General features: G+C 38.4%; 1 protein-coding gene across 10 annotated transcripts in view; it reads left to right on the top strand.

Moving 5' to 3' along the window:
* The first annotated feature begins 1249 nt into the window (after positions 1-1249).
* KIAA1958 (KIAA1958 ortholog) overlaps positions 1250-24964 on the top strand; it is a 266726-nt gene continuing 243011 nt past the window's right edge. For 4 of the 10 annotated variants that reach the window (XR_002777864.1, XM_023525159.1, XM_011383654.2 and 1 more), the window contains exon 1: positions 1250-1507. The gene's annotated coding sequence lies outside the window, so the exon portion shown is untranslated. Of the gene's footprint in view, positions 1508-24758; positions 24858-24964 lie in introns of all 10 variants that reach the window. The other 6 variants (XM_023525156.1, XM_023525154.1, XM_023525152.1 and 3 more) reach the window with 3 other exon arrangements.

Here is a 24964-nt window from a genome sequence, read left to right as displayed (position 1 = left end):
ACTGTTTTTAGACGTACATCATTTTGTCAAAAATGTTTGCGCAGATTTTTTTAATTCAGTCTAGACCAGGAAGAATGTTAATAGAGCCAGGTATTAAGAATCCTTTCTCCTTTGAAGATAGTCTCTTTCTCTGCCTCAGTCATATTCTTCTCTCCCCAACCTACCCTAAGGGTAGCAGTGGCTAAGGTTTCTCTGTCACAGTTGGGGTGAGGCCAAGATATGAATCCCGCACATGGCTAATCACCTATGCTCTAAATGTTACTTATTACCATTATCTTTTGGAGATGCTCAGAGCGTTAAGTAGAAAAGGAGTTAAGGACATGGACTCTGCAGCCAGACTGCCTGAGATGAATCTGGGTTCCTCCAGCCACAATGTGATCTTGGGCAGATTTCTTAATTTCTCTGTGCCTCAGCTTCCCCATCTGTGAAATAGTAATGCTAACACCCACTTCGTGTAGTTATTAGGATTAAATAAATTAATATTCGCTAAGCACTTACTGTAAACCCTGGACACATAATAAGTGCTCTGAAAGTGTCTGCTGGGTAAAATTAGGGCGGAGGGCGCCTGGTAGCATGTAGCACATCCAGCCTTACCTCTGTTGTGCCCAGCCGCGTAGATGATGTTAGTGCATGCTTCCCCAGACTCACTGCGTTCTAGGTGTTTTTAAGCGGCCCCGCTTCTTCCAAGGGAAGGGTCCGTGTGTTGCGGTTGGTTTAGGAACTTCTACAGGGCAGCGGTGGCTGGGTTGTACGTCTGTCGGTCAGAGGTGTTCTTGCACATGCCTACGTGCACAGGTGACTGTTCGGCGTGTTAAAACAGGTGCCACACACCTGTCACACACGGAGCAGAGTCTTGTAAGAAGGTCTGCTTCCAGCGTTTAGGCGGAGCTGTATGGTACTCCAAGAGGCAGTGGGGACCGCGGGCCAGGTCGTACGGCAGGAGCGGGTGCTGCCCAGCTCAGACCGTACTGGAGATCGTGGGTTCCACACCTGTCGGGCTGCGGAGACCGAGCTCGTGCGCGCGCGTGTGTCGTAGAAGGGTCGGTCCACACTCCCCGCGGGCAGCGACAACTGCGAGCTCGGTGCGCGTCGTAGGAGGTGTCGTTACACACTTCCTGTGGGTCTCGCGGACCACGGCGCGTTTCCGGTGCCGGCTGGAGCCCGGGGTCCGAGCCCCCGCCCCGCTCTCCGGCCCCGCCCCGCCCGCGCCCCGCCCCCCGCCCGCCCGTCCGCCAGCCGCGCTCGGAGCCGGACGCCAGGAGCCCAGGGCGCACAGAGCGGCGCGCGCTGGTCGGCGAGCCAGGCTGGCGCCCCCCGCCCCCCGCTCCGCACCTCCGTCCGCCGGCCGCCCGGCGCCTTTCCCGCTCCACTTGCCTGCACTCCCCGGCCCTCTGGCCGCTCTTCCTCCCGCCCCTCTGTCCCGCCCCGTCCCGCCCCGGCTGCCCGGCTCCCGCAGGCCCCCCCACGCCGCCCGCGTTCCTATGGACAGACGCACAGACACCTGCAGGTGGGTGAGAGCCCGCGCGCGGGGCGGGGACGTGCGCGCCGACGCGGCGACCTGGGCCGGGGAGTCCCTTTGTGTGGGGGGCGGCTGCGCTGGGGTCCGCTCAGCCTCCCCCTCGGCGGCCGCGCTGTGACCCGGCTGAATCCTCCTTTTGTCTCCTCTGGGGGGGAGGGTGGGAAGGCCGAGAGCCAGGGCAGAGAGCCGGGCGACCGGACGTCGCCGGCGACAGGCTTGGGGGCGTGCGGGGCGGAGATCCCAGGCGGCCGAGCGGGCTCCGGGAGTGAGCGCCGGGGGCCGCCGCTGCGGTCCCCTCCCGGGGGCCGGCCCGCCGCCCAGCATCTCCAGTCGCCGCGGCGGCGCGGGCGCGTTGCGTGGGTCTGGCTCGCCTGCCCCTGCTCTTGGGTCTGTTTGAGGGGGAAAAGAGGGCGGGAAGGAGAAAGAAAAGATCTGCTCTCTTAGTTTCCAAGTCTTGAGATGGTTGCGGAGAGAGGGAGAGAGGTGGTTCAGGGCTTTGCCCGACTTGTGTCGCTCACGGGAGGCACGCCGAGGTGCGTTCGGGGCGTGTGTGAAGGAACGTGCATCGCTTTGGTCCCTTATTTATTGTTTCTAACGGAGGAGGGCTTTCTCCGAAAGGCTCTTCCCCCGCCCCCCAATCTGAGGCTGCGCACAGTGATTTGTGTTTGTTATCAAATACATCGAGAAATTATTTCCCTGGGTAGAAGGAGGTTGGGCGAACCAAAATCAAATCCAAATCAAACCTAAATCAAAGGATGATTGTGGTTTCAGGGTGGCTGGTTTGCTTGCGTATTTCTTTCTTTTTTAAAGATTAAAATAGCGACTTAAAGGCAAGAAATAAAAGATGAACCTCCATGTGATTTTTACGAAATTTTGTATACGTATATTTTAAAGTTTTAGGGTAAAGTTTTGTTGTATCCCAGACTCCTTAGGATTAGTATGACAGAGTCTTCTACCTCTTAAACAGTTAACAAGCCAGTCAGGTGGTGACAGCTTCCTCGGTGGAGGTTAAATTGGAGTTCAGTAAACAATTATCTAGCTTTCCGTTCAGGCTGAAACCTTTAATTTTGCTCGTTTGAGATTGGAAGTCTTTCACAACATATGTGTAGAACGTGGAAGTTAGAACTGATTTAAACCCCCTGTGATTGTGCTTTTCCTATTTTATTATATGTGTTCTTCTCTGTACATAACCCAACAATTGGGTTGTATATTAGTGGATATTAGTGTTTGGAAAAGCACCGTAGGTGATATTTCTGTTTTATACTATTTATCTGGCCACATTTCCTATAAACAGTTGCCGTGCTTTTGCAGATACTTAGATAATACATGAAGTTGAATAAACACCCAGAAAATTAATTTTACAGATTTAGGTTTTTAACGCAGGTACGAAATTGTATTTTTGTATTAATTTCAGTCTGCTTCTCATTGCTGGAGACTTTTATTTATTTTTGTCTATTGTATGAGAATCTGTATTGGCAAGCTTGAATCTCACAGTTACCAAGATTTTTTTAAACAACTGTTTTGGAGGCACTCAGACAGTTATATGTAGTTACATATAGAAAATGGAGGCTTTCGGAAAAAATTTAAAAATTATTAATCTTGAAGGAAAAAAATATTTAAATTTTCATGAAGATGTCAAAATTCATCAGAAAACAATATTCAATCTAATGTGGTTTTAATTAGGCAAGCTGATTTTTGTCATAAAGAGACAGGTATGCCTAAAATAGTGTCTTTTTCTAGGAGAATAATTTATCCTAGATTCTTGCCCTAGTTACATTTACAGATTAGTATTAGTGCATGCCTAATTTTGTAAATGCCTGGAGTGTACATTTTTGTACACTTAAAAGGTAGAAGAGGTAACATTTAGCAATGATCATGCTAACCTCTTTGAGTTGATAAAATTTTATTAGTTCCTGCTCTGACTTCCAGTCTAGATTAGGTAAAAGAGTTGAAACTACACAAAGGCACAGAGCTCAGTGTGAGTTGCTGGTAGGCCCTTGAGCAAGGTTCCTCTTCCTCTTCCATTAAGGATGGCCCAAAGAGGATAGGTATTGAAATTTGTTCAGGCTTTATCCTTGAATGTAGAATGGAATTCTGAAACACTCCTAGAGTTTCAGCTCTTAACTCTTCATCAGCTCTTAGAAGTATTAAAAAAGATAAGCTAACAAATTGAATTGCTTATTTACGTATTTATTTACAAGACTGTCAGTCTTAGTGATAAGGTTTAAACAAAGAGTCACTGTGTAAACGAAACAGTAAGAGAGTGTTGTGGCCTGTGTTGAGAATTGCTTGACAAAGCTGTAGTTGTGCCTAATAGTTTTCTGGGATTGGCAGTGTAATTAGTGTCTCTTTGTGGGCTGGCTAAAAGATAACACCTGTTTTTTGTTTTTTGAATATGACATGTAGATATCAATTTTTTGGTTTTTGTATAATTAACAATAATATTTTAGTGTAATCAGAGGCATTCCAGAGAATCTTACATGTTTTTAACTGATTTCCTTTCTGGTACATTGTTGTTTAGGAAGGCATATCAATTATTTTTCACTTTTTATGGCTGACATTTTTTTCTGCTGCTTTCGATATTATGACAGATTCTACTTTCAGAAATTTTTATTTTGTATTATCAAAAAGTTGGATTTTAAATATAGCTCAGTAGTATAAACTGACATTTACCAGTTTCTTTTTTTTTTAAACAACACTAAGCCGTTCACAGTTAAATTTGATAGGCTTAAAAATCCATAGATTTTTTTCACCTTTTCCTATTTGTTAGTTATTAATGTGGTACCATTAAAGGAAATTTAAAATGGCTACTTTATGTTACTTTGAATCCTCAATTGACGAGTGTCATTTTTAGTAATAACCAAATGGAAAACTGAAAAGCAACAATTTTATTCTTTATAATAGATCCATGACTTTCAAGTCCTTCTTTTTCATGAAGTTTTTTGTAGCCTGATGGGGAAGCAGGTCTGACTGAGAGATGTGTGAACAGTGACCTCTGTGTGGTCTTGCATTGTTTAAGAATAGCACAAACCCTTGCTGCTTGCCGAAAATGTAGAATTCATTCTTGGATTAATATTCTGCTACCAGATGTATGAGGCTGGCTCTAAAGAAGCTTTTCTCTTAAATACTGTCAAAAATAGAGAAGCTGAAGATTGGAGAGAAGCCATTTATTTTGAACAGTTTATTTTCTGGCAGTTTGTGTTTGTAAAGAAACCTGTTCATAATATTTACTTAAGAGATCTACATAGTTGCAGGAAGGAGACCTACAGGTTTCTTTTTTTTTTCTTTAAAAAAGTTTTCATAGAGCTTAACTCTTACATGATACTTCTTGACTTTGCTTCTGCTTAGTCGATTTATGGACTTTATTTACCAGCATGATTGAGAATTCTTTTGCTATACTGAAATTGTACTCTGCCGGTGCTCTGGTTTGTTTCCTAGGTAACAAATGCACTGCATAGATTCCATAATGAGGACTGTGGTTGGCTAGTTACAGTGTAAATTCTGTTGTTTGGTAAAGCTTAGTCTCAAATTCAAATAAAGGTCAAGAAACCAAAAGTACTGAAAATGCAAATTTTTGAGTTTTATTTCTTGTCCAGTGTCAATAAAGTTTAATACATTTTCCTGGAGAAAGGCAAATCAGACATCAGTTATCCAAATTTGTTTTGCAAAGTCTTAAACAGTTGGAGAGATTTTTTTACTTTTTCATATTTCTAGCGACAAAGAAGATGTTTTTCAGAAACACTTTATCACACTTAATAATACAAAGCAAAGCGATATGATCTAGGACATCAGTAATTGGCCCTTTTTTACAGAAAGAAAAACATATGTCTCAAAAGATAAATTGTGCAACTTTGTGTGAAATACAACTTTAAAAAACTTTAAGAAGACATTAAAACGTGTAGGAAACTTTTAAAAACATTAAAAGTCTTATTATAAAATTTACACATTATTACTGTAGCATTTTTCCTTCTGATCTGCCTGAACTTTGTCCCAGCACCAGAGAGCAGGTCTCAGAGAACAGTTTTCCCTGCCACCTTACTCTCCTCTCGAAATCTGTTGCCTCTGTAGCTCTAGATGCAGGGCAAGAAGTGATATATGTGTAATTGCTAATAATTATTACCTGTTTGTTAAAAAAAACCAAAAAACTGACAAAGAATTAGAATTCCATTAATACCCACTGCAAGTATCTTTTCATTTGATGCCTAGAAATGTTTCATTTGTTAATCATCAAAGATTTTATTAGCTGAAATTAAAAAAAAACTCTGAATTCTAGAGAATTATTCAGAGTTGCCTCCATTACTCTCCCTTGCTTGGATAGATTGTTTTTGGATTATTTCTTTACCTTTTCCATTAATTTCAGGAATAGGACATATCTTGGTTGAATTCTCTTTTCTTGGTTTTCCTCAAAACTAACACTACTTTAACTTTTTCTGTACTTGTCTAATTGCAGATATTATGTCCTTTCGGTTTTCCCTTGTAAAATAGTCCCTGATAAATATTTACTATTAAAAAATATTTTTTTTATCATCGCATTAAGGCATAATCACCACATATCAAAAGCTACACTTTTTTGTTAAGAGATTTCATACTTCTTGGGTAGAGTTAACAATGTTCGTGAACTCTTACCCAGCTAGGATTATTTTGCAAGGGCCGCCATAAAAAGTATGACAGATGGGGTGGCTTAAACAAGAAGAATTTATTCTTGTAGTTCTGGAGTATAGAAATCCCAGATAAAGATGTTGGCAGGGCTGGGTCCTTCCGAGGCCTCTCTCCTTGTCTTGTAGGTGGCTGACTTCCTCAGGCGTCTTCACATAGTCTTTCCTGTATGCCTGTCTGTGTCCAGATCTCCTCTTCTTATAAGCACATCAGTCCATATACTTAGGACTCACCCACATGACTTCATTTTACTTTAATTTACCTCTTTAAAAACCCTGTCTCTAAATACAGTCACCTTCTGGAGTACTGGGCATTACGACTTGTGTAAATTTGGGGAAACACAGTTCAGCCCATAACACAGCCTCTTCCTTCACCCATTATCTTTCATACATAACCTGCCCTCAATTTGCGTAGTTTTGTAGCGGTTTCACCTTTTATGTCTTGCTCTTTTGGCAGTTTTGTCACTTGAGTGCAAGGCCCAATATACAGCAATATGATCAACTCTGTATGCCATAAAAATGAAGTGGGTAGATAAAAGCCTTATTTCATTTTTTTTTCACTCTTCATATTGATTATTTTTACATACTTTATTTTGAAGAGTTTAAATTAGAAAATTTTTAATAATTGGTTTGGAATATGGGAGATTATCAGTGTGGCCAAATTCATTGGAAGTGCTGATGTTAATTTCTTGTAAATTCCAAGGACGTTTCTTTTGGTGCTGTTTTTCAGACATTGGTCTTGCTGCTTACCTAGTAAATTATGCACTATCCTGATCATTTCACACATTCCTTGGCTGATGACCCCTGAATCCAGTATCCAGTCAGAGCCTCACTCCTGAAATCTAGATGTATATAGCTACCAACTGGACAGTGTCACTTGATATTCCACAAGCATTGCCCAAAACTTGACTTGCCTTTCTCTTCAAATGTGTCTTTTCTTGTATTCCCTAACTTAGTGAATGGTACCACCTTTCATCTGTTTTCCCAATCTAAAAATCTAGGAGTTATCTGTGACTCCTTCCTTATTTTTTCCATGTATAATTGAGCCCCTAGAACAGTCAGTTCCTGCTCCCCAAGATTCCTCAGTTCTCTCTTCTTCTCCCCATGCAAATCACATATGACTGTCACCTTTGCCTATCATTGGTCTTGGTCTACAGTTAAATATATTCAGTGTGCAACACAAGTTCTAATGCTAAGGCTTCTGTAATCCTTTGATAGTCTGAAGCTCATTAAATCCTCATAAATGGCTCATGTGAATAACATCTACTTTCATATTTAAACTATCTGGCTTTTACACTTGAAGGTCACTTTGGCTGAATATATGTACTTGGCTCACAGTTTCTTTCCTCGAGTATCTTAAATTTGTTACTCTGTTGTAGGGTTTGGCAAACTTTTTTTGTAAGTAATTATTTTAGGCTTTGTTGACCATAGATTGCTTTCACAGTTATTTAACTATGCCACTGTAGTGTAAAAGCAGCCATAAGAGTATGTAAATGAACAAGCATGACTGTGTTCTAATAAAACTTTATTTACAGAACCAGGTAGTTGGCAGGATTCAGTCCACAAGCCATAGTTTGCTAAGCCCTACTCTATTGTATTGGTAAAAAGTGTTGTCAAATTCTAACACCAAAATAATTTTCTGTCTTTTTTAAGTGATTTTTTTATTGTTTAGATACCCAAAGGACTATCTTTAAAGGCCAATAATTTTACTAGAATATGTCCTGAGTGTTGGCTGTTCTCACTTAATTTTTCCCGATACACAATGTGTATTTTATTATGTTGGCTCAAATATTTTTTCATAAACATTTTCATCAATTATAGATTTTTAATATTGTTTCATTGTTTTCATTTTCTTCTTTGAGGTCTTGTTATGTATATTTTAGATCATCTTTGCTTGTCTTATATCTTTAAATTTTTTATCCTATTTTTTATATTTGCTTTTTTGTATTTTTTTCCTTTTTATCTTTTAGTCTCTTTAATGTACTTTCCATGGTATCTATTAAATCTAGTGTTTCTTCTAGTTTTGTCTTCCTTTCTGAGTTTTTTCTTTCCTATTCTGCCCTTTATCATTTCTCTTTCTAAAGCTCTTCATTTGTCCATTCTCTTTATATAGTTTTTCTGTTTCTTATATATGCTTTCTTTTATATCTTCTATCATTTTCTTAATTTCTTTTAAAATTCGTATTGAAATATTATGTTACAGCTGTCATCTTCTTTATGGCCATATTTTTGTCATGTGCCTTCACTAGCCATTGGTACATTATTTGGTTCTTTTTTCTCACAGTACCTTTCATAGGTTAAGATTTCATTCTTTTCTCTTATTCATGTTTAAATGAGATGGATTTACCAGTACTTTAGGAGAAAGTTTCTGTGGTGGAGGTAAGAGCAGGCCAAGGTAGTTTTCTTAGTTTTATGTTTTGAGATTTTCACCTTTCTTGCTTATGTGAAATATTAAAAAATATGGCTGCTCAATTAAAATCAAAGTGAGATACCATTGCACACACACTAGAATGGTTCAATTAAAAAGGTAAAAAATAGCAGATGTTGGTGAGAACATGGAGTAACTGCAGTTCTCATGTACTGCTATTGGAAGTGTAAATTGGTACAGAAATGTAAATGAATATAAGCAATTTGGAAAGCTGTTTGGCAGTGTTTACTAAAGCTGTACATATGCATATCCTGTGACTCAGAAATTCCACTTGAAGATACATGCTTACCAAAGTAAATGTACTAGAATGTTCATAGCACTATTTGTAATAGCCTCAAACTAAAGTCTGCCCAGATGACCATCAGTATAATATGTGTTAGAGTGTTACATTGATGGCCCCAAATAAATAAGTAAATAAATCACATCTCCTGGTGTCTGTGCCCTTGTGTTGTCCCTTACCGCAGTGAGTCTGACTTTGGCCATGTAACTTAATTTGGCCAATGGACCTTAACAGGTGTGTTGCAACAGAGACTTGATAAATGCTTACATACTGGGAGGGACTATTGCCCTGAGACCACAATATAAGGAAGTTACTTGAGTAGGAGAGGTCAGGTGGAGGAGAATGGAGGCACTCCAATGATGACCAGGACTTATTGTCACACATGTGAGTAAGGCCATCTTTGACTTTCCAGTTCACCTGACCCTCCAACCTGATGTAGCCATATGAGCAAGTCCAGGTAAGCCAAGAGAGAAAAACCCATAGCATTGTGAGAAATAAGGAATTGTTGTTTAAACCACTAAATTTACAGGTGGTTTTTTACAATATAAGCTGACTCAGAATGGATAAATTGTTGCATATTCACACAGTGAAATACTATAGAACAATGAGAATAAACAACTACATACGATAGTGTATATGAATCTCACAGACATGCGGAGCTAAAAAAGCCAGATAAGAGTTTTACTGAGGTACCGGAGGTTAGAGCTTCAATATATGAATTTCAGGGGAACATAATTCGTACATACTGTATGCCTGCATAAATGTAAAATCTCCAAACAGGCACAACCAGTAAATTTAGTTTGAAGCCAGATAGTGGCTACCCTTGAAGGAGTAGTCAATAGAAAGAAAAAAGTAGAGGCTTCTGGGGTGCAGGTCATGTTCTGTTTCTTGTTCTGGTTGCTGATTACATAGATGTGTTCTGTTTGTGAAGTTGTGAAATATCAGTGGTTTGTTCACATATTTCTGTCCTTTTATGATTGTATTTTATATTTCAACATAAAGGAAAAAACATATCCTCTTTAGACTCCTCCTTGATTTTCTGAGATTGGCCTCCTTTGAGATCTCTCTCCTTCATCCCCAGCAATGCTTCTTTGTTCGATTGGGATTTTAATCCCAGCAGTTTTCTTCCAGAGGTTTTTCAGTAGGTCTCCATGGTCTTGGAGCCTGCAAAACTTTACTTTTCTCAGATCCAATTTCACTTAAATGGGTCCTCTCTTTTCAAAGGTGATAGTTGATAATTTCTTGTTCACCAGCATTTATAATCATCAGAACTCTCCTTTCTCTCCCCATCACCTGCCCAGTTTTTGATCCAGAACTGGTCTTGTTAGCTCTGCATCTTAATCACCTGAGAGGTCTTGTTAGCTCTGCCCACTCATCCAGGGTTCATGGGGCTACCTCATCACCGAATTCTGTTGGACATCTTATCTTTTGTTATCTATTCTAGCTGTTAAGCTATTTTTTTTTCCTTGCTGAGCTTCTTTGCATACTTTACCTAGTTTCCCCTAATGGTAGCATTTTGTAAAATTAAAACATCACAACCAGGATATTAACTGTTATGGGCTGAATTATATGCTTTCCCTCAAATACATATGTTGAAGCCCTAACCTCCAATACATCAGAATGTTCCTAGATACGGAGCTAGGGCCTTTTAAGAGGTGATTAACTTAAAATGAGGCTGTTAGCGTGTTCCTAATCCAATCTGACTAGTTTCCCTGAAAGAAGAGGAAATTTGAATAAAAAAAGAGACACCAGAGATATGTGTACAGAGGAAAGACCGTGAGGATACAGTGAGGATGTGGTTTTCTGGAAGCCAAGGAGAGAGGCTTCAGAAGAAACCAAACTTACCAACACCTTGATTTTGGATTTCTAGCCTCCAGAAAAATTTTAAGCCACCCAGTCTGCGGTATTTCGTTTTGGTCTCCCTAGCAATCAAATACATTGGCATTGGTGCAATCTATCACTCTTATGCAGATTTCCCATTTTATTGGTGTGTGTGTGTGTGTTAGGTTCAATACAATTTTATTACCTGTGTATGTTCCTGTTTCTACCAGCCCCTCTTTTCTCTTCCCATCTGCCATCCGATCCCTAACCCCTGACAACCATTAATAGGTCTTCCACTTCTGAAATTTTGTTATTTAAAAAAACATTATGTAAATGGAATCATAGTATCTATAATCTTGAGGATTAGTTTTTTTCACTAAGCATAATTCCCTGGAAATTTATCCGGGTTGTTGATAGCTTGTTCCTTTTTATTCCTGAGTAGAAGTTCACTGGCATACCATAGTTTGTTTAACCATCATCTGTCGAAGGTCCTTTGGACAGATTCCATTTCTTGGCTTTTACTTTTAATTTCTCTAGCATACATACCCAGGCATGTAATTGCTGTATCATATAGTAGTATGATAGTAATTACATGCTTAGTTTTTTTTTTTTTTAAAGTAACCGCCAAACTTTTCCAAAGTGACTGGACCATTTTATGTTTCCACCAGCAATATATAAGTGATCCAGTCTCTCCATATCCTTGCCAGCATTTGATGTCATCACTATTTTTTATTTTCTGATATGTGTGTAGTGATATTGTGGTTTTAATTTGCATTTCACTAATGGCTAATGTTACTCACTTTACATATGTGTACCTGCCATCTGTGTATCATCTTTTTTTTTTTGTCCATTCTCTAATTGGATTTTTTTGCAGGTTCTTTATGTATTCTAGAAACTTGTCCTTTGTCAGATACGTGGTTTGCAGGTGTTTATTTCCAGCCTCTAGCTTGTCTTTTAATCTTCTTCACATGGCTTTCACAAAACAAAAGATTTTAATTTTACCAATTTTTCCTTTTATGAATCATGCTTTTGATATCAAGTCTAAGAACTCTTTGCCTAACCCTACATCCCAGGGATTTTCTGCTATGTTGTTTTCTACAAGGTTTTTGTTTGTTTGTTTTATGTTTTATAGTTAAGTCTGTGATTCATTTTGTGTTAAATTTTATATAAGGTGTGAAGTTTAGGTTGACGTTCACTTTTTGCCTATGGATGTCCAGTTGCTCCAGCACTGTTTAAAAAAGCTACGCTTCCTCTTCTGAATTGTTTTTTACCTTCGTAAAAAATTAGTTGAGCTTACATGTGGGTCTATTTCTTGGTCTGCTCGGTTTTTATGATTTGAAGAGAGTCCAAAACTAAGCCTCTGCTATTGTCCTGCTTGCTAGTAAGCCCTTGTTTATTATTAGGTATGATTTTTGTTATCTTGGAAAACAGTTTTTTCCTCGATCAAAGGGGACAGATAGCTGTGTAGTTTAAAAAAAAAAAAGGTAAGGTATGCAATAGCTTGATTATTAACAGCTTATCTTGTTTATCTGTTCTATAATATAGCGATGAGCCAGTATATATTTGTTCAGAGAGTTTACTTCATGTGTAAATTACTCAGGTTGTTAATGTTTTCATGATAATTCTTGTTCAATAATATACTTCATTTATCTGTTATTTTGAGAAGACAAGGAGCTCTACATAAATGAATTTCTGTATAACTAAAGTTTATCTCCAGTACAAAACTTAAAATTTTAATCTTTTTGGGGAAAAGTTCCCCACATGTAATTTAATTTAAGTAAAGGTGGCAATTCAGTTACTTTGGAAATCTGCCAAAGGAATTTTTTTCTGGCATCTGGATGAACCTCCCTGCCCCCCAAGCAATTTGACAGAATGTACCAAGATCCATAAATATATTCATATCCATTTATTCAGTAATTCTACTAATTGAAAAGATAGAAAAAGATACGCCTAAAAAATAAAAAAACGATGAAGCAGAGATGAGGGACCACCGGCTAAATTTGGCCTGGTGCAGCCCAAATCCACTCGCAACCATTCTATGTCCATAGCTGCTTTTGTGCTACAGTGGCAGAGTTTAGTTGTTACAGAAATGTTGCAAAGCAGAAATATTTACTGTCTGACCCTTACCAGAAAAAGTATGCTGACTCTGCATTCAAGCATTATATGGACTAGTGAAAGATTGGCAATAACCAATATATCCATCAGTAGGAGAATTATGACATAAATCTTGGTGTAAGCACTTGATGGAATAGGATATAGCTATTTAAAGTGATCATAGAGATTATTCATCTAGTAAACATTTATTGAATAATTGCTATGCATTAGGTACTTTTCTGGGTGCTGGGAAATCAGTAAAGACAAAAATTCCTGCCCTCACAGAACTTTAATTTCAGTTGAGAAGACAGAATAAACAGGATTTAAAAAAAAAAAAAAAAAAAAGCATGTTAAGGGATAAGTGCTGAGATGAAAAAAAAGTAGGGAAGGGAGATATGAAATATTTTAGGGTGAGGGTTTGACAATTTAGATTGCCAAAGAAAGCCTCACTGATAAAATGACTTGAATAAGGACTTAAAATGAGTGAAAATGCTTGCCATGCAGGTGGTTGGAAGAGGAGCGTTTGAGACAGAGGGAACAGAAATGGATTAAGGGCCGACTCGTGCGGATTTTGGGATCTGTGGGGTGTCCTGGAACCAATCCCCTGTGGTACTGAAGGATGAGTATATATTACCTCATTGGGTTGTTGTGAAGATGAAAAAAAATTCATGTCGTAAAGAGGGCACATAGGAGAAATTATTGAGGTTTAAATATCTAGAAGGGAAGCTATTTGAACTCCAGACATGTGGAGAAAGTTAAGTTCAACAAATACTTGTGTTGGTGAACGTTTGATTTTGTCTGTCTACTTTGACTTCATAGGTAACACATAGTAATTTATTAAGAAATTACAAATTTCTTAATAATTTCTTAATAATTTCTGAATTATTAATGCTAATCATCTTAACTAGCACAGTGGCTTCAAATTATGTGCTGTTGTAGCATTTGTGCTATATACCCTTTATAGATGGTTATCGAATTTGGGAGAAAAAAGCATTGATTTTTAATTCAGTGGGAGAAATGCCGTGACTTAAGTGAACACCCGAGTGGGTCATGTAGGATGAGTGGTAAAAGGCGAAGCGTGGTGTTGAGCCAGTTCTAGGGGATTGCTTGTTTATTGGAGCGTGCAAGGACTCTGCTTTGTGAGTATATAGGTCAGGGCAGTAAAGAACTCTATTTAAACAGATACACAGTGGTGAAAGGGGATTCAAGCAGAGAGTGAGGAGTGAGGATGTAATCTTGTCCTTGAAGTGTGCCACCAAAATTCCAGTACTTGAGTGTCCCCTCTTCAGAGAGGCTGAAGACCACCGAACTCGCATAATGCATATAGTTGAGAATGAACATTTTTAAAGTTCAAGAAAATGACTTAATTTTTAAAATATGGGAAAGCTTTTGGTAAAATTTGAAGTATTGAAAAGAAATTTTTTGAAAAAAATTTGTGAAAAAATATTAGGTATTTTTTCTTTGTGGTATTTAATTAGTTAAGGACAATTTTATATACATAGCGCATCCCTAATGTATTTTGTGTTGTGACTATTTGGAGATTGTATAAGATTCTATTACTTTATACTGTGAGAAATCTGAAATCTTTTTACAGTGTTGATTTTATTTTCTTCAGTACTAAGTCTTTAGAAGTTATACTTGCTCAAGCTGCTGCCTTTTTTTTTTTTTTTAAAATATAGCTGGATAAATGCAGTCATAGTCAGCAGTGTTTACACCACACTAGCTTTATAAGAAAGTTTCTGCCTTCCTTGCAGAATCATGGGTTGTGACTTAGGGTTTCTGTGGGCACATTAATTCTGAATAGAACCTGGGGATTGTGCTTGTTAACTAGAAGTTTGAGTAGTAAGTTCCTAACAGGACTCAGGTACTTATATGCTTTGTAGTACATTGCTGTTGTAGCAGTTGTGGTATTTAATTGACCCTGAAGGTCCCTTGGACTTTTCCTAGTCCATTAAAGTGAGTGGCAGGACCTATGAGAATGTTTTTAAAAATGCAATTCAGTATTTATGATTTAGTTAATAGTCAAGCTAGGGACTTTTAGAAGCATTTGGGTGTTGGGGGAAGGAAGCCATACATTTACAGAGACCTTCATGAAACATGAAATTGTAACACTGAATTTGCCTATTTTTCCCAGCTCTCTGCCGATATACCAGGCTCTGGTCCAAGGAGTAGCATATGACTCAGATTCCCCCTTAACACCCTTGTCAGTTATTCTTTTCAGGGCTTAGGTTGATTCATCATATGCACATAATCTGGAATGCTCGGGAAGGATGTGTGGAATCTCACTTTAGGTTTTAGGAAATGTCTATGATTGAATGTTTTAGTTTGATTTTTTTTTTTTTGAGTTGGAATTTTTGTTCTGTGTGATAAATGTGCAGAATTAGCAACAAGGGAACTAAATTTATATTGGCTGGAACATCAATCAGATTTTCTGAACCTGTAAGATCAAAGTATGATTGAGATATCTTTTGGCTTCATTTGGTAATTCTTAATCTTTTTGTGGGTTTTTGACTCCTGTGAGAATCAGATAAAAACTCTGGATTCTCAGAAAATGCACATCTGCACATACAATGTACAGTTTTGTATATATTTTAAGAACTGTGTGGACTCCCCCCCCCCCATGCATTGTGTTAACAATCTCTATTTTGTGTAATTACATTTTAGCATATGACTTTCTTCTGTCTAAGGATAGAAACCTTAAAAGTTTGAGGCAAAGATTAGGTGAGTGAGCTTTTGGGCTTCCAGGGAAAATTTACTTTTTTGAAGGAGAAGACGATAACATGGTAAATTTCTATCAGATATTCATTTAAACTGTTGTTTCTGATAAATATGCTAATGCTGTGCATTTTATTAAATCATTCTTCTGAATTATAGATTGTGAATAGTGTCTCACCACCAGGGTATTCACAAAGGCAGTCTACCAAGGAAAAATTAAAAAGTTTAAATTTTCATTCTCATTTCTACAGGAATAAAGAGGGAGAATTCATTATGTCAAGCATTACAAGTAAGCATGTATTAAAGGGGCTACATGTGATGATGGCACATTATTGGAACTCCCCATGAAAGATAATTTGCATGGAAGATGATTATTCAATAGGGCTTTAATTTACAAGAAATATTCCGCCATTTAATTGAGCTCCTTAACACTCACTGCTTTGCTTCAATAGATTGCATTTGTTCCCTGCATATGTACAATGCCATAAGGGTGGTTAAAAGCGGATTCAGTCTAGCCAGAAGGTGAAACAACAGCTGAAAGTCATGTTATAAGAATGAACATTATTAAACGTTTGAGAATTGTTTTTGAAATAGGTTTTCTGTTGGCCGATTTGTGCCATAAAGCTGATTATCTAATTTTTTTTTTTCTAATAAGATTTGTATAAGATTATTTGGCCCTGCTGACCACTAGATAAACTATATGGTTCAGTTTAAAAGCCTTTCACCTTTATAGGTCATTCACCTATATTGTACATTTATGAAATGAGCATACATAGCCTGCATTTATAGTCACTATAGAAAGAAAATTATTTGGTGATAAAGAAGACACTAAAATAAACATGTCAACAAATAGCTGACTTGTGATTAAAATGCCTAAAAAGATAACATATGGTAGGGGGAAAAAAGGTAGTGTAGATATGTCTAATGTCTGCTCTGTCTGTATTAGCAGAATAGTGTATGGATAAGCTTTATCCATAAGAAGAAGTTTTAGATGAGCCTGGAACTGATTCCTTGTGGATGTTCTGTTCTTGAGACATTTAAAATAAGCGATGTTGTGAGAAGCCAGGCCCATTCTTAATCGGGAACACTGAAAGCATGTCAGCTGAGGAAAACACTGAAGGCCTGCAGGTTAAGTCAGGAACTGGAGATGAGGATGTCTGTCATCACCATTGTTTTCGAGGTCCCAGTCAGTGTAGTCAGATAAGGCAAGAAAAGGGGATACAGATGTTTTAAAGGAAGCCCTACAGGTATCACCATTTGCAAGAATAATGATGAGCTAGAGAAGAACATTCCTGAGAATAAGATGAAAGTTTGAAGCGGTGGGAAGGGAGGCTGAAACATTTTCTATTGGGTACCCTCCATGGCGGTGGTGAATGAAGGCTTCCTACTGAAAGTGGAGGGGCAGAGGATAAAATTGGACAACTAAGAAGAACTGGAAGAAAGTATGTGGTGTAGCAGCTGTGATGAATCATTTGGTATAGCCCTAAGACTTCAACTGAGGGTGAATTTCTAAGAAGACACTATGGAGTCAGTCAACAGAGATTGGTTCCTGTGAGTCAGGGTGACTTCTGGATTCTCGGAGCATAAACCATTGAGGTAGTAAAGAGGTGGTTCAGCCCCTTTCACAAAAGTTTGCTCCTGAGATCTGATATTTGACTGATGCATGAAACCCAAAAGTTGGAGATCTTGTAGGGTCAGTTATAATTAAGGTCGGTAAGGAAGAAAGGAAGGATGAAACTGGGAGGAGGAGCCTGTGGACAGATATGTCAGTACAGTGTCTCCGATTGTGTACAAAAAGGCCTAGATGATAATTCCTACTTCCTAAGCTTGTGGAGATTAAATCAGATATGACAGTGAACTGTTTTCCACAGTGCCCTGCATATAGTAAACTCTTAGTAGATACCTGCTTTAAAAACAAAAGCAAAAATCTTGTGCTCTGTGAATCTGTTATTTCCAGATATTTGAGCAATCTTGTCTCCTATATATACATCCTTTCAATTCTCGGTATCCTTAAACTTTCTCTTTGCACTGCTTGTGGCCCCTATTCCTTTAGCCCTGCCTTTGCATCCTGAGAAACTTCTGCCTGAGCCTGCTGCTCCTTGATCCTATTTTTCTTAGCCAGATTTCTTAGATAAATGGATTCAGTGCTGTCCATTCTTTTATCACTAACTCTCTTTAATCCTAGGGATATTGGCTGCCTCTATCTCTTTTCCACTCATATTCTTAACATAAGTGATAAATAGACAAATAAACAACTAAGGAAACTATCAGGTGGTAGCAAATGCCATGGAGAAAAGTACTTCAAGATGGGAGTATAGGGAGTGCCAGGCACATGTGGGGAGATTTGTAGAGTGGTCTGGGAAGGCCTCTCTGATAAGAGAACACTTAAGCAGGTTTAAAGGAAGTCAGGGAGCAAATTGTGCAAATGTCTGGGGAGAAGAGCATTCCAAATAGCTAGTGCAAAGTTCCTGAAGGTAGGGGCAATGTTGTTGCCTTTGAGGAAGAACAAGGAGGATTTTGCAGATGGGACAGAGTGACCCAGAAGGGAATGTTGGAGAGGTAAGTAGGAAGATGTCACATTGGGAGCATGTGGAAATCATCTTCTGATTGCTTCTTGTTCCTCAGTAAGAGTGGAATGGAGCAGAAGGATTTGGAGACTTGAAGAGTTATTCAGTTAAGACAGTGGAGTGTGTGTGTGGATTTGAGCAAATTGTGATCCCTGGGCCAGCAGCACCAATGTCATCTGGGAATGTGTTAGAAATGCAAATTCTTGGGCTTCATCCCAGACCTACTGACTGTTGTAATTACTTGCCTTGTAATAAAATAGTGTCTTAAAAATACATTAGATTTATGCTTCTGGCCAACATGGAGTAACGGGAGCTCATTTATCATCCCACCTGTATTAGGGTTCTCCAGAGAAACAGAACCAATAGGATGTGTGTTTATACATATACATATACATATACATACATACACGCATACACACATAAAGAGATTTATTATAAGGAATTGGATCACATAATTATGGAGGCTGAGAACTCCCTAGTTCTGCAGCCGGCAAGTTGGAGAGCTAGGAGAGCCAGTGGTTGTAGTTCCAGTCAGTGTGAAGGCCTGAGACCCAGGAGAGAGCCAGTGGTATAAGTTACAGTCTGAAAGCCGCAGCCTTGAAACCTAAGAAGAGCTGATGTTTCAGTTTAAGTACGAAGGTAGGAAGACTGATGACTCAGCTCAGCAGTCAAGCAGGGGGAGTTCCTTTTTACTAAGACCTTTTATTCTATTAAGGTCTTCAGTTGATTGGATGGGGCGACCCACATTAAGGAGGGCAGTCTGCTTTATTCACTCTACTGATTCAAATATTAATCTCATCCTGAAACACCCTTACAGACACCCAGAATAATGTTGATGAAATATCTGGGTACCCTGTGGCCCTGTCAAGTCGACACACAAAATTAACCATCACACCACTTAAAATAATAAATGAGACAAAATATATTATGCAGTGATTTTTAAGACATTGTATATCAGGCAGTGAAAGTACAGTGATCTCTGAGATGAGAAACAAATAAGATGAACCCTATGCTTGCCCCAGTTTACCACCTGGAAAGGGTTTCTAGGCTGTGGTGCAAGGGGAAACCCAGGTGGACGCTGCCAGTCTCCCTAAGAACATGGGGCGAGGAGTCTGAGGAGGCCACGGTCACTAGAGTTCATAAGCAGAAGGAAGGCTGTCTCTGTTCGCAGATTACACGGTCCTCTAGAAAATCCCAAGGAATCTATAAGAAAGCAGTTAGATCTTATGAATTCACCAGACTTGCAAGGTAACAAAAATCAGTTGTATTTCTATACACAAGCAATGAATAATCTGAAAAATGAAATTAAGAAAGCAGTTTCATTTACAGTAGCATCTAAAAGAGTAAAATACCAAGGAAAACATTTAACCAAAGAGGTAAATGACTTGAACACTGAAAACTATTAAACAGTACCAAAAGAAATTTTTTAAAAACATAAATAAATGGAAATATATGTCATGTTCATGGGTAGGAAGATTTAATATGGTTAACATATCAATACTCTCCGGAGCTATTCCCATCAAAATTCCAATAGCCTTTTTTTACAGAAATAAAAAAGCTGATCCTTAAATTCAGTTGGAATTGCCAGAGGCCCTGAGAAGTCAAAACAATTCTGAGGAACAACAAAGTTGAATAACTCACACTTCCTGATTTCAAAACTTATTACAAAGCTATAGTAATCAGAACAATGTGGTATTGGTATAGGAATAGAAATATAGACCAATGTAATAAAATCGATGGTCCAGAAATATACCCATATATCAATGGCTAATTGATTTTTGACAAGAGTGCCAAGTCCATTCAATGAGAAAGGAATAGTTTCTTCAGCAGATGGGACAACTGTATTTCCATACACAAAAGAATGAAGTTGGACCCCTGCCTTATAACACATATAGGAAAATTAAAACAGATCAGTAACAACATGTAAAGTAAATGACAACCAAAGAAAGCAGAAGTGTCATTTTTTGCTGGTTTTAGTTCATGATTTCTCTGTTGATTGCTCTATAAAACATCATGTGGCTTTTAATCTATGTTATCATACTGACATGAAATTTAACACAAATTAGATGTTTCTTTAGATGTCTTAACTTGTGCTCATAGCATCCCAAACTGTTCAGGATCCATTTGGAGGTTTCAGGTGTTGGTTATCACCAGGACATCACATGTTCTGGTTTTTAAATATAATTTCACAATAACAGAAACCTTATATCAAAGACTTACAGGTTTTTAGGAATTTGTTTTGAATTATCCTTCTGACTCCTCTGAACATTTCTACAGATAAGTTTGCCTTCCTTAGCACCTGGTACACAGATGTCCATTGATTATTTATTGAATGAGTAGATATTGTGTAAAGGGTGGTGATTATGAAAATAAATTCTAAATGTTTCTTTCATTTCCAGCAGGTACATATTATTGCTACAAGTAATAACTGAGAAATGCGGGTTTACCTTTATGTACCTTGTGGAGTTCAGAGACATTTTTGTACTAACTTGTTTCTGATAAAACAATAACTATATAGGAATAATTTGATCCCATTGGATTATGTTCATGTAGTTGTTGGGTTATTAAAGCATTTAATTAGTAATTCAGTAAGTACTGATATAAATACATCACCTTGTCTCTTGTTCCTAATTATACAGTATTACAGGAAGTAGACAAGTATAAAAGAGAGGTGGTTCAGTCCCCTTGGTGCTATGTCATCTTAATTAAGATCAAGGAGTGCTTAAGTTTTGTGTGTTTGGGAAAATGGCAAAGTGAAAACAGTTTTGAAAACAGTTTTTTGCCATTTTTTACTTGGCTCGATTGATTAGATTGGTTAGTAGAAAGGAAGCAGCAAATTAAATTGCTTTTACATTTTCAAAATACTTAAGGCGGGAAATAGAAAAGATAGAGGTAGATAAACATACCTCATGTATGTTACTTCCAAGGAAATTTAATTCAGTCTTTAGCAATGGCTTTGAGTAGAAGTACTACCTTCCTTTGTAGGTAAGATAATGCATGAGGTGTAGTCTCAAGTAACTAGAGACAGGATGAAATTGATATTTTGCATTAGTTGTGCATTATTTATCATGTCCGATAAAGCAACAGCATATGCCTGATGCTTTTACCTTACATGCTTCTAAATGAAATGTCTTTATTTTTGTCCACATACTTGAATGATCACTGCTGGGCATAGAGTTCTGGTTTGAAGGAGCTTTTCCTTAAGAAACTGTAGACTATCTTTGTCATCTTACAGTATTTCATGTTGCGGATAAGGTATCTCATATTCTGTTTTAGTGCTTTATCCCTAATACTGCTCCCCGGCACCAGCCACCCAAGTCTTGTCCTGTTTGTTTAGTATCTCTGCCGTCTCTAACTAGCTCTGGGCCTACTTTCCTTTCACCTGAATCACATTTGATATCTGTCCAGTCCCTGTTCTTTATACACCTATCTCAACTCCTGGTATCTTTGAAAGGGCCAGGATTCCCTCCTTCTTGGTTCCATACCAGTTATGATTGGCTTGACATGTGTAATCATTGTCATTGCTTGCTTTGACCTTGGACTCTGATCCTTGTTGACCCAGCTAGGACCAGCTTCCTTATTTCCACTTGCCATATCTACTTTTCTGTGGCTTGATGCTTGGTTATAGCTATAGCAGTTATCACCCTTATCCATCCCTCAGTCTAAAGTTGGGCAAAATGAATGTACTTATTTATTATTTAGAAGGACTTGGCTTAACCTCTAGTAAGTCCTTGGAATATTCCAGCCGAGAGCACAAGTGTGGGAGATTCTTCTCATTATGTGCATCTAACATCCAGTCTCTCTCTGCCTCTTGGTCCTAATAGGTAGAATGGAAATTTGAATCCATAAGGTCCGAATTGCTTTAGGGATGAGTGGGTGGTGGGAGTACTCCCAGCTTAACAGGTGTGGGTGGCCTGAACTAGCAAGATACAGAGTTATGTGATCACAACTGGGCAATATCTTTTCTACCCACAACAAAGCCACCTACTGTTGTAGCCACCATCATCACAGCCACCTAGCAGAAACTGATTTCTTTTTTGTACTCATGACTCCTCTAATTTGAGAAGTGACATGAGAATCAAATACTAAGGGGCGAGGGTGGCCCCGGTAGGATGCTGAGACTTTTCAGACACATGCATAACTGGATGTGACGATTTTAAAGCACCAACCAGTAGACATGTGGTTTTAGAAGCTTTGCCCTGGGTTAAATGAAATTTAGGCTATTTTTCAGATCTGCTCTCTGGCCTAGAATTTTCTCACTTTGTTTTATGTTTTTTGACAGTCCAAGAGAAAATAGGTTAGAGTTTCTTAGTGAAATATTTTTCTGAAAATGGTTAAAAGTAAACAAAAGTGAAACATTGTATAAATCTTTCCCTGAGGTGTGTGTACCAGCATATGCCCTAGTGTCATTTTAGAGCAGGTTCTTTAACTTTTAATCTAGACTTATATGGAACTGGTCTCAGTATTAGCAGGGCAAGGGGCCAACTGGAAAGGGGCAGGGGCACTGGTTGGCTGTAGAGTATGCTCTAAGATGTCATAATTAGTGAGTATATGGGGTCAGTGAATCTGCATACTAGCAGAGGTGATGTTAGGGGATAGAGCTAGTTTGGATGAAGAGTGTAGTACTATAATAAATAATAGCTACCGTGTATTGGGGACAGACTGTGATCTTGAATTCACCTTAAAAAAAGTCTTTAAGTTTTCCCCACTGTGTCTTAACAGATTTAACAGAAACTTTGCCCTGAATGGAAATTTGCAAATAGCTCTTAAGTTTAAGATTTGAGAATTGAATGAGAGTGAGCATCAACAGTGAATCTGAGTGGGTTGCCAGATGGTTCATACAAGCCCACATCACACATATGATGCCATTTCAGGCGTGTTGGCTTCATTCAAAGGCCAGTTGTTCCATGTTTATAGACTGCTGACTGGCGGGATTAGGAAAGCAAATGTGGGTGGTTTAGCAGAACCACAGAAAACTCAGTGTTTATGACTTAAGCATGGTTGATGAAGTTAGTATTTTTCTACATATAAAGAAAATTCTAAAACAAAACCTAAGATGGGCATATAGTGATAAAGTTGGCCCTGGTTCCGGTAGCTTTGTTTTCCTTCTTGGACCTCATTGGATGTATAGGTATTGTTTATGTGGGAAATTCTGTTTCTAGAAGACATTGCATATATCAACTATGCCCCAGATAGGGAGTATACATAATATGTAAACCCTCTAATAGGTTTAAGGCAGGACTCTTGAGTAAGATTTCATAATTTAGGGAGCAATGAGGTTTGTAAGTAATTACAGCAATTTCAAGGTATTCTTACTTTGGGGGCATTGACCATCCCCACCCCCACGTACACACAAGGCTTTTTGCTGCTCTTGTTCTAGCAAACCGATTTACTACTAATTTGAGTTTTTAAAGGAATTTTTTTGTGTGTGTATTCCTCCACCCCATCTTATTTCTCCTGTTGATTTCAGTTATTTTTTCAGAATTGATCAATCATTTTTCATCCATATTTCCACATATCCAAAGCCAATGAGATGTCACTGGTGGCACTGATGTCAGTGCTGAGTCATTAATATAGCTCTGAAGGAAAGAAGTGTGTGTGTGTGTGTGTGTGTGTGTGTGTGTGTGTGTGTGTGTGTGTAGAGAGAGAGAGAGAGAGAGAAAGATTTGAGAAGGGGTCTAATTACAATGCTATTGAAATAAAATGTAGATTTATCTAAGACCCAACCAAGGACATGTGAAAACTCAGAAAACCAAAGCATGGACAGTAGAAGTGGACTGCAGGAATTGGCCTTTTCTTTTTTCTTTTCTTTTTTTTTTTTTGTTTGCTAACAGCCACTTACAAAATCTTGGCTTTGGCATGACACACACTTAAAGGAGATCCAGTTTAGTGACCAGTTGCAAATTATGCCATGCCTTGGAATATAAGGAGAGAGTGTAACAGGGAGCTGCTTTATTTTTTTGGTGATCAATACATATAACATAAAACGTTCCACCTTAACAACCATTTTAAGAGTACAGTTTAGAGGCATTAAATGCATTCACATTGTTCTATCATCATCACCATCTATCCACATAGAGTTGCTTTCTTTTATGATGCTATAGAAAAGTGAGAAACCTTCCTCATAGAGATATAAAGCAGTGCTGTCCTGTAGAACTTTCTGTGATGATGGAAATGTTCTCTTTTTGCACTGTCCAATGTGATAGCCTTTATAGCCACATGTGGCCAATGAGCACTTGGAATGTGGTAGCAAAGAACTGATATTTTAGTTTTATTTAATTTTAATTATTTTAAGTTTAAATCGCCACTGTAGAAGAGAATTGGTCAGTCTTTAATGGCCCTGATGCTGCCCTGGCACTTAGGGTTGTCGCTGGGCAGAGCTTTGATGCCTGCAAGGAGTCAGGGCTTGCCATCTGTAGTGAACTAGGATTGCATTTTCTCATAGATATAATAAAAATTCCAGTTGGCTGTGTTATATAGCAGTCTTAGTTCTATATTTCCGGTCAGCAAGAGTAGGCTAAGAAATTTTTGTGGGTGGCCTGAGAACCTAATTACTTTATGTGTGGAAATTGTTTTTATGATAAAATCCTCATTTGTATTCTAAGCCAATTGATTTACCACCTTTGGATCTCTGTGTCTTTAAAGAGACTTGCCATATGTTTTATGTTTTATTTCCCCAGAATTCCACAGCGGATTGCAGGACATTGTATATAAGGCTCAGTACATGTTGACTCTTTAACTGGTGTGTCAGAGATGGTTTCATCAATGAAGGTATTTGGGTAGGTGTTCTATATACTGAATAATCAGAGAACATTTTACATTTCCTAGGTATGAGTTGACATTTGACACATTTCTTTTTCTCCTTTGCTCTTGATTTCCAATCAGT

This window comes from Pteropus vampyrus, unplaced genomic scaffold (assembly GCF_000151845.1).
Source record: "Pteropus vampyrus isolate Shadow unplaced genomic scaffold, Pvam_2.0 Scaffold535, whole genome shotgun sequence".
NCBI lineage: Eukaryota > Metazoa > Chordata > Mammalia > Chiroptera > Pteropodidae > Pteropus > Pteropus vampyrus.
Note: the sequence above shows the minus strand (reverse complement) of the source record. Positions and strands in the feature narration are given on the sequence as shown.